Source organism: Bos taurus, unplaced genomic scaffold (genome assembly GCF_002263795.3).
Source record: "Bos taurus isolate L1 Dominette 01449 registration number 42190680 breed Hereford unplaced genomic scaffold, ARS-UCD2.0 Leftover_ScbfJmS_342, whole genome shotgun sequence".
Taxonomy (NCBI): Eukaryota; Metazoa; Chordata; class Mammalia; order Artiodactyla; family Bovidae; genus Bos; species Bos taurus.
The window spans coordinates 5,987-18,606 of NW_020191655.1; the positions used below are offsets into that span (position 1 = coordinate 5,987).

The window sequence follows — 12,620 nt, forward strand, 5'->3', positions numbered from 1 at the left end:
AGACTCCTCCTGGTTGGGCGCTCTCAGCTCCTGGCACCTTTGAGGAAGGAAGCAGAGAGCTAGCTCCCTGTGCTGAGTCTGAGACAGGATCCCAGTGTGTGGGGAGCCACAATGCCAGCTCAGGTCTGGTCCTGGCCTTAAGGATGGGGAGTTTGAGAGAAAGGAGACTGTGGCCCCTTAAGGATTTGAAGGGTTGACTGGGGTGGGGTCTGTTCCAGGAGGTCCAGACCGCCATAATCCCATCACTTTCCGTTTGAGTTTTCCTTACTCAGAGAGTTCAAAGAGAAAGGATGGAAGGGAGAGAAAGGATGAACCAGCCAATGACCTTGTGCATGTCCTTTCTACTTAGGGGACAGGAGTCAGGTTTTACTTCCTGCTGTTCCTGGCTGTGGCCACCAGAGGGCCGAGTGCAGGTAAGTCACTCAGGAGCAGCAGTTTCATCAGCTCAGATGTGCAGTGGAGCAGAGAGAGTAGAACCAGGTTGGATGCTGAAGTCCTGGACTAGAGGGGGAGTCATGGAGATGCAGAGAAGCCACACTTTGCAGCCAAATTGAGCTGTGGCCAGAGTGCTGATTGCTGGTGTCTCTGGATGTTTGGTCTGAAGCTAAGGCCTGTCCTGGGGCTCCATCTGTGCCTCTGTGCGGTTGAGGGGGCTCAGGGGAGCCATGGTGGTGAAGACTGGGCTTCCTTCTAGCTGCTCCTGCTCCTATGGCCTTGGCCTTGGGGTTCCCAGAGGGTGCTTGGTGGTCAGGGCTGTGTCCAGGGAACATCCTTCCCTAGTCTTCATCCTCACGATTCCATTTATCACAGTAGGCATAATGAGAGTTTTTGTGTTTAATTGGTTGTGGAGAAGAATGCAAGTGTTGAGTATGTACTAGATTGTGGTCAGCTATTCTTAGCGGAGAGAATCCTGACCTTAGGGGCCTCACAGCCTAGTGATGAGCCTGTGAGGTGGGAAGGGGCTAGGAGCTAATGGCCAGGAAGGCTGGTGTGAGCGGCATGAGACTGAGAATTATCCTCACATCCTCTAGCAGGGACACTTGCTGTTGAGAAGTTTTGGGAGGAGGAAACCTGTGCTCCTTACCTGTCTTTCCTTCCAAGAAGCTGCAAGGAAATCAAAGAAAGTTGCCATAAAGCAGCTGGTGAGTAATAACCCAACTCAGCATCCTTTCCTTTTAATGACTTTTTAGCTAAACAGATCTTGGTCATGGAGATCAAGAGGGGGTGTGCCTACCACTCCTGTCTGCTCTGACTCCAGCTTCCAGCCTAGGAGATTTCTATTGGGAATTTTGAGGCTTTGGGGTCCAGCCTAGTTGTCAGAGACATGATCTTCTGAACACAGGGAGAAGGTGGTGTTTCTGGTGAGTCTTAGCATGATGGCTGTAGCTCCAGTGAGTGTAAGATTTTTCCCTGCTTGTCGGCTAAGAAGTTAGTTCTGCCCTAGTATCATAGATTCTGGTAGAAAACATGAGCCTCCAGAGGCAGAGACATAGAGCTTTATTCCTCACAATCACAGAAGTAGCCAGAGCATCAGCCTTTCCCTGTGCTGGTGTTCTGGGTCCCATCCCATCCCAGTGATGTGAAAGGGCCAGGAGATATCTTCCCATGTAGTTTGCCAAGTGGCTCATAAATTGGGTTCATCAAACAAATGTAGGCCTTTTTGGATAAGACAGTTTATTTTCTCTGGGGCTGAGTACAAGGAAGAACTGTGCAGTTAGGGAATCTGAAACTCATATAATGGGCAGTGACCATGCCTGCCCTTACCTCTGAGTTGAAGAGGCCACACCCTGATGTAGCCTTGAGATGTGGTCAGGTGTGATTTCTGGCCTCTTCTGGCCACGAGAAGGCTCTATCCCAAGGGAGATACCATCTCTGTCTCCTAGGATGTTCGCTCTACAAAGTCTTTGAAAAGGTAGCGTGGAACAAAGGCAGTCAGTGTCCACAGAGAATTGTCCTCAACAAGCAGATATGTGTGGGAGACTTCAGGATACATTTCTGACTTCCCAGAGTCTTTCTGGTTGTGAGTCTTAGATGGACCCTGTGCTCTCAGACAGGGGGTCTCTGACTGGTTCCCTCTGTAGATGGCCTGTATCACCTCCGCACTGAGAATGGTGTCGTCTACCAGACCTTCTGTGACATGACCTCTGGGGGTGGTGGCTGGACCCTGGTGGCCAGCGTCCATGAGAACAACATGCGTGGGAATGCACAGTGGGCGATCGCTGGTCCAGTCAGCAGGACAACAGGGCTGACTACCCAGAGGGCGACGGCAACTGGGCCAACTACAACACGTTTGGGTCTGCAGAGGCCGCCACCAGCGATGACTACAAGGTACTGAGCACCCAGGTGGGAAAGGGTGGGAGCTGAGTGTGGCTGGAGCAGAGCATGTGGAAGGGAGGGTGGGAGATGGGGATGTGGCGGTGGGGCTGGAGAAGAATAAAGACGGAAGTCCATGTCTTGAATGACAAATTCCTCTCCCCAAGGTTGTTTGTGTGGTGGGGTCTCGTCGTCTGCTGGAGGGAGGTGGGGTTCTGGGCACTGCTGGGCACCTGTTCCCTGGAGACCTGAGCTCTCAGCTGCACTGAGGACTGCGTGTGTGGGTCTTTGGCTGGTGGCACCTTCTTGACTGGTCAGGCTGAGTGTGTGTCCCTCTGCAGAACCCTGGCTACTATGACATCCAGGCCCAGGACCTGGGCATCTGGCATGTGCCCAACAAGTCCCCCCTGCAGCACTGGAGGAAAAGCTCCCTGCTGAGGTACCACACCAACACTGGCTTCTTCCAGAGCCTGGGGCACAATCTGTTTGGACTCTACCAGGTACCTGGCGCTGCTGGCTGGGGGTGGGGGCACTACCTTTGGTGAGCTGAGAGTCAGGTGTTTGGGATGGGGAGTAAGTCTGCTCTGTCCATATCACTGAGGGCCTCTGCTTGGCTTTCTACTACCTCTGCGTCACTATGAACCAGTGTGCCGCCTCTTTCAGAGGAACTGTGAGCCAGGCAGGGGAAGAAGCCTAGGGGAGAGGATTGGGGGCGGGTAGAGAGTGAAAAGGATAGGGGTCTTGAGGCTGGTTACGGTCCTAGCTATGGGTGGCAGGGGGGAAATACACCAGTATTATTCATACTGATTCCTGAATAATGCCACATGAGGGTATTAAAGCCTTTACTGCCCAGAATGGCAGTATCTCTGTTGTCTTCCACAATCTGTACTTTGGGTCCCTGCAGAAATACCCAGTGAAATACGGAGCAGGGAATTGCTGGGCTGACAACGGCCCAGCCATTCCTGTTGTGTATGACTTTGGCGATGCCGACAAAACTGCATCTTATTACTCACCATGTGGTAAGGGTGAGTATCTGCTTCCAAAGCCCGGTTGTCAACCCTTCTCTGCACTCTCGGGGAAAGTGTAAATAAGAAAAGTTAATGAATCAGTTTTAATGAGGTGGATGAAACTGGAGCCTATTATACAGAGTGAAGTAAGCCAGAAAGAAAAACACCAATACAGTATACTAACGCATATATATGGAATTTAGAAAGATGGTAACAATATCCCTGTATACGAGACAGCAAAAGAGACACTGATGTATAGAACAGTCTTTTGGATTCTGTGGGAGAGGGAGAGGGTGAGATGATTTGGGAGAATGGCATTGAAATATGTATAATATCATATATGAAACTAGTCACCAGTCCAGGTTCGATGCATGATACTGGATGCTTGGGGCTGGTGCAATGGGACGACCCAGAGGGATGGTATGGGGAGGGAGGAGGTAGGAGGGAGGAGGGTTCAGGATGGGGAACACATGTATGCGTGTGGTGGATTCATTTCGATATATGGCAGAACCAATCAATATTGTAAAGTTTAAAAATAAAATAAAATTAAAAAAAAAGAAAAAAAAAAAAAGAAAACTTTATGATCCTTCAGTTCAGTTCAGTTCAGTCACTCAGTCGTGTCCGACTCTTTGCGACCCCATGAATTGCAGCATGCCAGGCGTCCCTGTCCATCACCAACTCCCGGAGTTCACTCAAACTCACGTCCATCGAGTCAGTGATGCCATCCAGCCGTCTCATTCTCTCTCATCCCCTTCTCCTCCTGCCTCCAATCCCTCCCAGCATCAGAGTCTTTTCCAATGAGTCAACTCTTCGCATGAGGTGGCCAAAGTACTGGAGTTTCATCATTCCTTCCAAAGAACACCCAGGAGTGATCTTTTGTAACTCTAATGATCCTTAGCATTTATTAAACATGTACAATATGCCAAGCTGTTTTCTAGGAATGTGACATGAATTTTTGTTATGTAACCATCACGAAAAAACTATAAGCTCAGGCTTCTTAACTAATAACCCTGTTTGATTCTTTTTCCCCCTTAGTTTATTTATTTCTAATTTCCCCTTAGTTTGTTTATTTATTTTAAACCAATGCCATATTGTGTTGGTTTCTGCCATACATCAACATGAATCAACCATAGGTATACATATGTCCCCTTACTGTTGAACCTCCCACCCCATTCTACCCTTCTAGGATGTCACAGAGCCCTGGTTTGAGTTTCCTGAGTCACTGTAAGAATCTTACAATAGTTAAGAGCTAATTAATGTGCACAGGTGAGCAGAACTTGCAAAGTAATGAGAAAAATTTGTTTTTGTTATGATGGATAGCTATTATTGTAAGAAGACCTTTTAAGCATGATAAAGCCACAGAACTTGTCTTTGGAGGGAAAATAAGAGTCATTTTCCTTTAAAGTCCCGGTAATTGGATGAGAAGTGTGCCAGCAGAGACCGATGGCTGCTTCTGATCATTGCTTATTCCTGCCGAACCTCTGGAGGTCTTCTTGCTGATCTGTCAGTGGATCTCATTTCTCCTATGAGCCTTAGACAGACAAGTGACTTTTGTGAGCCTGAGCCTTGGTCTTCTTGCCCCAGATGGAGGGAGGGTCTCTTCTTTCCTTTTTCAAGGCCAGGGTGCAGCAGCCACTGTCGAAAAGTGCTGGGATCTTTGCCCACAGATTGGCTGTAGGCTGACCTGTTGATTTAGGGAATTCCTGGGCTGGTCAAAGGGAAGATATTTCCAGTTCGTCCTTTGAATCCTTGGCCTTTTCTCTGCCTCTTCTTTTCCAGAAGAATTTGTTGCAGGATTTGTCCAGTTCAGGGTGTTTAACAATGAGAGGGCAGCCCATGCCCTGTGTGCTGGGATGAGAGTCACTGGCTGAAACACTGAGCACGTGAGTTTGGGGAAGACCCATGGCTTGTGTGTGTGTGTGTGTGTGTGTACCTGTCTGGGGTGTTTGATGTGGCTTGCATTTTTACTCTTTTCTGGCATTTTGTAGACATAATTTTTAAATTGTAGCTATTATTATTTTTTTTAGCTATTATTTTTTAATCGAGATTGAGTTGATCTATAACATTATAATAGTTTCTGGTATATGGCATAGTGATTCTATATTTTTATATATTATGAAATGATCACTGTAACAAGTCTAGCTAACACCCAGCACTACTCACAGTTGCAAATTCTTTTTTCTTGTGATGAGAAGTTTTAACATCTACTTTCTGAGTAACTTTTCAATGTATAGTATAGTCTTATGACTAGTGTCACCATACTGTACCTTACACCCCCAGGACTTACTTTATACATGAAATTCTGGAACATCACTGATGGTTCAGTGATTAGGACTCTGGAACTCCACTGTTGTTGTTGCTCAGTTGCTAAGTCATGTCCCTCTCTTTGTGACCCCATGAAGTGCAGCATGCCAGGCTTCCCTGTCTTTCACTATCTCTCAGAGTTTGCTCAAGTTCATGTCCATTGAGTCAGTGGTGCCATCCAACCAGCTCATCCTCTGTTGACCCCTTCTCCTCTTGCCCTCAATCTTTACCAGCATCAGGGTCTTTCCCAGTGAGTCAGGTCTTTGCATTAGGTGGCCAAAGTATTGGAGCTTCAGCTTCAGCACCAATCCTTTCAATGAAAATTCAGGGTTGATTGCCTTTAGGACTGAGTGCTTTGCTCTCCTTACTGTCCAAGGGACTCTCAAAAGTCTTCTCCAGCATCACAGTTCAAAAGCATCAATTCTTTGCTTCTCAGCCTTCTTTATAGTACACCTCTCACATCCATAAATGACTACTGGAAAAACCACAGCTTTGACTACAGGGACCTTTGTCGGCAAAGCGATCCTCTGCTTTTTAACACACTGTCTAGGTTTGTCATAGGTTTTCTTCCAAGGAGCAAGCGTCTTTTAATTTTGTGGCTGCTGTCACTGTCTGTAGTGATTATGGAGTCCAAGAAAATGAAATCTGACATTGTTTCCACATTTTCCCTTCTATTTGCCATCAAGTGGTAGGATCAGATGCCATGGTCTTTGTTTTCTGAATGTTGAGTTTTAAGCCAGTTTTTCCACTCTCCTCTTTCCCCTTCATCAAGAGGCTCTTTAGTCCCTCTTCACTTTCTGCCATTAAAGTTGTATCATCTGTATATCTGAGTTTGTTGACATTTCTTCTGGCAATATTGATTCCAGCTTGTGCTTTATCTAGGCTTGCATTTTCATGATGTACTCTCTGTATAACTTAAATAAGCAGGGTGACAACATACAGCCTTGATGTACCTCTTTCCCAATTTTGAACCATTCCATTGTTCCATGTCCAGTTCTAACTGTGGCTTTTTGCCCTGCATACAGGTTTCTCAGGAGGCAGGTAAGGTGGTCTGGTGTTCCCATTTCATTAAGAATATTTCAGTTTGTTGTGATCCACAGTCAAAGGCTTTAGCATAGTCAATGAAGCAGCATAGATTTTTTTTTTTTTAATTGCCTTGCTTTCTATGATCCAGCATATGTTGGCAATTTGATCTCTGGTTCTTCTGCCTTCTCTAAACCCAGCTTGTACATCTCTGGAAGTTCTCAGTTCTCATACTGCTGAAGCCTAACTTGAAGGATTTTGAGCGTATCTTGCTGGCATGTGAAATGAATGTAATTGTATGGTAATTTGAACATTCTTTGGCACTGCCTTTCTTTGGGATTCGAATGAAAACTCACCTTTTCAGTCCCGTGGCCACTGCTGAATTTTCCAAATTTGCTGGTATAATGAGTGCAGCAGTTTAACAGCATCATCTTTTAGGATATGAAATAGGTCAGTAGGAATTCCATCACCTCCAACTTTGTCTGTAGTAATGCTTCCTAAGTCCCTTAAGGCTTTATATCTCTCCTTGCTATTCTTTGGAACTCTGCATTCAAATGGGTATATCTTTCCTTTTCTCCTTTGCGTTTTGTTTCTCTTCTCTTCTCAGCTATTTGGAAGGGCTTCTCAGACAACCATTTTGCCTTTGCATTTCTTTTTCTTTGGGATGGTTTTGGTCACCACTTCTGGTAAAGGTTATGAACCTCCATCCATAGTTCTTCAGGCACTCTATCAGATCTAATTCCTTGAATTTGTTTGTCACTTCTGCTGTATAGTCATAAAGGATTTGATTTAGGTCATACCTGAATGGCCTAGTTGTTTTCCCTCCTTCTTCAATTTGAGCCTGAAGTTTGCAATAAGGAGCTCATGATCTGATCATGATCAGCTCCAGGTCTTGTTTTTGCTGAGTGTATAGAACTTCTCCACCTTTGGCTGCAAAGAAGATAATCAGTCTGATTTTGGTACTGACCATCGGGTGATGTCCACGTGCAGAGTTGTCTCTTGTGTTGTTGGAAGAGAGTGTTTGCTATGATGAGTGCGCTCCCTTGGGAAAACTCTGTTAGGCTTTGCCCTGCTTCATTTTGTACTCCAAAGCCAAACTTGCCTATTATTGCAGGTATCTCTTGACTTCCTACGTTTGCATTCCAGTCCCCATGATGAAAAAGACATCTTTTTTTGGTTTTAGTTTTAGGAAGTCTTGTAGGTCTTCATAGAATCATTCAACTTCAGCTTCTTCTTAGTGGTTGGAAGATAGACGTGGATTGCCGCGATGCTGAATGAATTGCCTTGCAAATGAAATGAGATCATTCTGTCATTTTTGAGATTGCACCTGAGTACTGCATTTCAGACTCTTCTGTTTACTCTGAGGTCTATTCTATTTCTTCTAAGGGATTCTTACCCACAGTAGTAGATATAATGGTCATCTAAATTAAATTCTCCTATTCCTGTCCATTGGAGAAGGCAATGGCACCCCACTCCAGTACTCTTGCCTGGAAAATCCCATGGATGGAAGAGCCTGGTAGGCTGCAGTCCATGGGGTCACTAGGAGTCAGACACGACTGAGCGACCTCACTTTCACTTTTCACTTTCATGCATTGGAGAAGGAAATGGCAACCCACTCCAGTGTTCTTGCCTGGAGAATCCCAGGGACGGGGGAGCCTGTTGGGCTGCCGTCTATGGGGTCCCACAGAGTCGGACAAGACTGAAGCGACTTAGCAGCAGCAGCAGCAACATTCCCGTCCATTTTAGTTCACTGATTCCTAAAATGTCCATGTTCACTCTTGTCATCTCCTGTTTGACCACATGGACCTAACATTTCTGCTTCCTATGCAATGTTGTTCTTTACAGCGTTGAGCTTTGCCTTCATCACCAGATACAACCACAACTGGGTGTCATTCCGCCTTGGCTCAGCCTCTTCATTCTTTCTGGAGCTATTTCTCCATCTTCTCAATAGTATATTGGCCAGCTACTGACCTTAGGCGGGGGTAGGGGGGTGGGGGTGGTTCATCTTTCAGTGTTATGTCTTTTTGCCTTTTCATACTGCTCATGGTGTTCTCAAGGCAAGTTACCGAAGTGGTTTGCCATTCCCTTCTCCAGTGGACCACGTTTTTCAGACGCTAATTAGCAGGGACATGCGCTTTAGCCTCTCAGTGTAGCTGGATGACATGCTTAGTGCCCTGGCCGTCCTACTGCTAGTCCACATTGAACGTTTAAACCTTCATGGGCCATCAGACGTCGGTCAGTACGTGGCTGGGAGTTGAGGCAAAGGCCCTTCTGAAGTAGTGGGGAAGTGGGTCCGGAGAAGGCTGGAGCTGATGCTGGAGGACTCCCAGGAGCAGAGGGCACTTGCCTTCACCTCTGCCGCTGGCCATCCTGGAGCTGATCCCCCACCCTGGAGCCAAGAGTCCATCATGGCGCTGATCTGCTGCCTGCATCTTCTTATTTATATTCCTGATGGTTTGAAGATCAATTTCCCACTGTAGGGGGCCCAACTGGATCCCTAGTTGGGGACCTGAGATCTGTAACATGTGTGGCATGAACAGGAAAAATGAACTGAAAGTTTATTCCTTTTGACCACTGGACATAATTTACTGTATTGAAGTTCAATTTAGGTATATTCTCATATATGATTAGCATTTTTATGTTGTGTTTAAGAAGTATTTCTGTTTGTTGAGGTCACAAAGACATTCTCAAATATTCTTAGTAAATTCTAGAAGCTTTAGGTGTTTGTTGTTTTTCCAGTCTTGTAGAAGAGAACACCATAGGCGTGTTGGCTGGAGACTGTCTTTGATGGGTATTTTGTGACTGGAGGGGCAAGAAGAAGAGGGTGTCAGAAATATAAGGGGGAGAACATTCAATTAGGCCCTTTTCATTTCTTGCCTGTCAATCTAAGAAATGTGACCCTGAAGGACGTCTTCATGTCCCCCCTCAAATATGTTTGCCCATTTGTCAGTCAAAGTGAGACAACTGTGTCTTCATGAAAGAGCCCTTAGGTTACAATTCTGAGGATAAAGCAGGTGTGGGCCCTGGGAGTGGGGTGGGACCTGTCGCCCCCTACATTGGCTTCCATGGAGCCTTATCGTGTTCATTAGTGCTCATTTGCATGTACCCTTGCAAGCACTGATTCCATAAAAATACATGATAGAGCACCCACAAAGTGCTCGATATTAGACATGCACAGCTGACAGTCATTTTAAGGAAATCAGACTGAGTGGGATGGAGACAGAAGTGCACGGTTGCAATGTGGTGTCACCTGTGATAGCAACATAAACAAGGGGCCTGGGGAACAAAATGTAGGAGCTTCTACCTCTAATGATGGCACATAGCTGATTCTCCAAGTTGGGGACATTTTTGTTGAATCTCAAAAGCTGTGTGTAGAGCTCAGCAAGTAACAAGGGCAGAAAGATGCCTGTCTAGCATGAGTGACTAACATTTTCAGAATCACTGGTGTTTGAGAGACCAATGGGGATGTTGAAAGGCCCCTGCTGTTGTTTGCTTTTGGAGCATCTCGTGCATTTAGGTAGAAGCAGGAGACGAAGCTGGAAATACCTACAGGAAGCAGGGTAAGCAGGGACTTTTCCATTCTGTCCAGGATGTAGATTTCATGTTGTAGAAGATGTGACTCCTCAGAGGATTTTGAACATAGGAGTGACCTGATCAGTTTTGATGTTTCTATAATGATATATAGCCAGGTGGAGGACATGGATCCAAGAGCAGGGAAATTAGGGGCAAGGAGGTAGTGAGGCAGGTGTAAAGATGCAGATGTGAAATGCTGAGGACCAAAGCCAGGGTGTTCAAGGCCAGTAAGAGAAAGAATTAGTTTTGTTTTGCTCAACTGGAGTGTTAGATCTAGAGATATGTAGATGGAGACATGCGGCTGCAGTTGCCTATGGGGTTTCAAGCTCAGAAAATATGGACCTGACTTCCGAGATTTAGGAGTTTCTTGACAATGTATGATTATGCTGATACTAACAAAAGTCATGGGAGAAGATGAGCCATCATCAGGAGACTGGTGTGGCCAGAACCGTGGGGAATAGCATTTGGGAGAATCAGTTGAGGGAAAAGGGTGCGGTAAAAGGCCTGAGAATAAAGATGAAGCAAGGTAGAAAGGAATTCAGGAAAGAACATGATTTCAGAGTCCACTGGAGGGAGGATTTCTGGCAGGGGAGTGGTCTAGGCAAGTAGGAGGAGGACCAAAGATTCCAGGGGATTTAAAGATTAAGATCTCCGTGGTGTCCACAGCCAACCCCTCACTGTGTCTTCTCCCTGCCCCCCAGCACTGCATCGGTGGAGGAGGATTCTTCCCAGAGTCTGATCCTGTGCAGTGTGGGGATTTCTCTTCCTTTGACTGGGATGGATACGGAACTCACCGGGGTTGCAGTTCCAGCCGGGAGATCACTGAGGCAGCTGTGCTCCTGTTCTACCGCTGAGACCTGAGTGTATGAGACGTGGAACCCAGTTCCTAAGCCCAGAAACTCAGGGATGGAAAAATGTTTCCATTTTCTCCAACAAGGAAAGGAGAATAAATTACATCATTTATGACTCTTAAGTTTTTTTGAATTCTTTTTACAAATTGACTGACACCTGGAAGATGTATTAAAACAATGCCTCTTATTTTGGTGACTTTTGATTTACTTTCTGAGTTGGGAACTTCTAGTCTCAGGTCCCAGAACACAAGTTTGCCCCTCTTTCTAGGCAAATCCTGAGTAAGACTGAGGAGCAAGGGAAAGTTTTTCTCATTAATTTTTCCTACCATATTGTTATTGGCTAGTCAAATCAAGCTCTCAAAGGAAACATAATGAAGAAAATGTGACTATTATTTAGATTCTGTAGGAAAAAAGTTGGGTAGTTGAGACTACCCATTTCCTTGATTTCTGTAGCTTTGACAGTTAAGACATTGTCCCTAAAATGATTCTAGTACGAATTGCAATGTGTGTGTGTTGGGGAGGGTTGTCTCAGCTCCAAGAAATGGACTGATAGCTAGGTGGAGGTCCTACAATTCAACTCAATGTTGACCCAATCTACTATGAGAAATCCTCAGATCCCACATGTGAATGGCTCAGTCCTATACATCTGCCCCTTGGATCCCCCACTTCAACACCAGTTGGAAGTCTGCAAGGACCAGCTATATATTTGAGGGTCCAGTGAATCCCTTCTTTGGTTCAACTAATTTGTTAGAGTGGCTCAGAGAACTCAGAAACAACTGGTGATTGATTTATTATAAAAAGATAAAATTGGGAACTGCCCTATATAAGTGTAAGGAGATTCCATGCCCTCTCAGCCTATCACCAACCCCGATTCTCCCATCTGTTCTCCAATCCAGAAACCCTCTGAACCCACTTCTTTGGGTTTCTTTTCTTTTTCTTTTTTAACAAAGGCTTCATTACATAGGCATGATTGGTTTAATCATTTACCAGGGCAATTGTTTCCATCTCCAGCCCCTCTTCCCTCCCAGAGGGTCAGGGTTTGTAGTACTGATAGTTCTAATCCTTTAATCACGTGGTTAGTCACCTCGCAACCAGCCTACCTCCTTACTGCTACTGCTAGCTCACTTCAGTCGTGTCCGACTCTGTGCAACCCCAGAGATGGCAGCCCACCAGGCTCCCCCATCCGTGGGATTCTCCAGGCAAGAACATGGAGTGGGTTGCCATTTCCTTCTCCCAAAGCACGAAAGTGAAAAATGAAAGTGAGGTCATTCAGTTGTGTCCGACTCCCAGCGACCCCATGGACTGCAGCCCACCAGGCTCCTCCGTCCATGGGATTTTCCAGGCAAGAGTACTGGAGTGGGGTGCCATTGCCTTCTCCGCTACCTCCTTAGGTGTGATCCAAAGGTTACTTCATTTACATAACACAAGAAACCTTTTTTTTGTTTGTTTTTTGCTCTGATCACTTAAGAAATCCAAGAGTTTTAGGAACTCAGTGCCAGAAACATGATGAAAACAAAATTGACACTTAGTGTAAAGCAGTATCACACTC

The 12,620-nt window shown here is 45.8% G+C and overlaps 1 pseudogene; it reads left to right on the plus strand.

Annotated features, from left to right (window-relative positions):
- The first annotated feature begins 218 nt into the window (after positions 1-218).
- Positions 219-2,431, plus strand: LOC786046 (intelectin-2-like; annotated as a pseudogene).
- Positions 2,432-12,620: the final 10,189 nt, after the last annotated feature.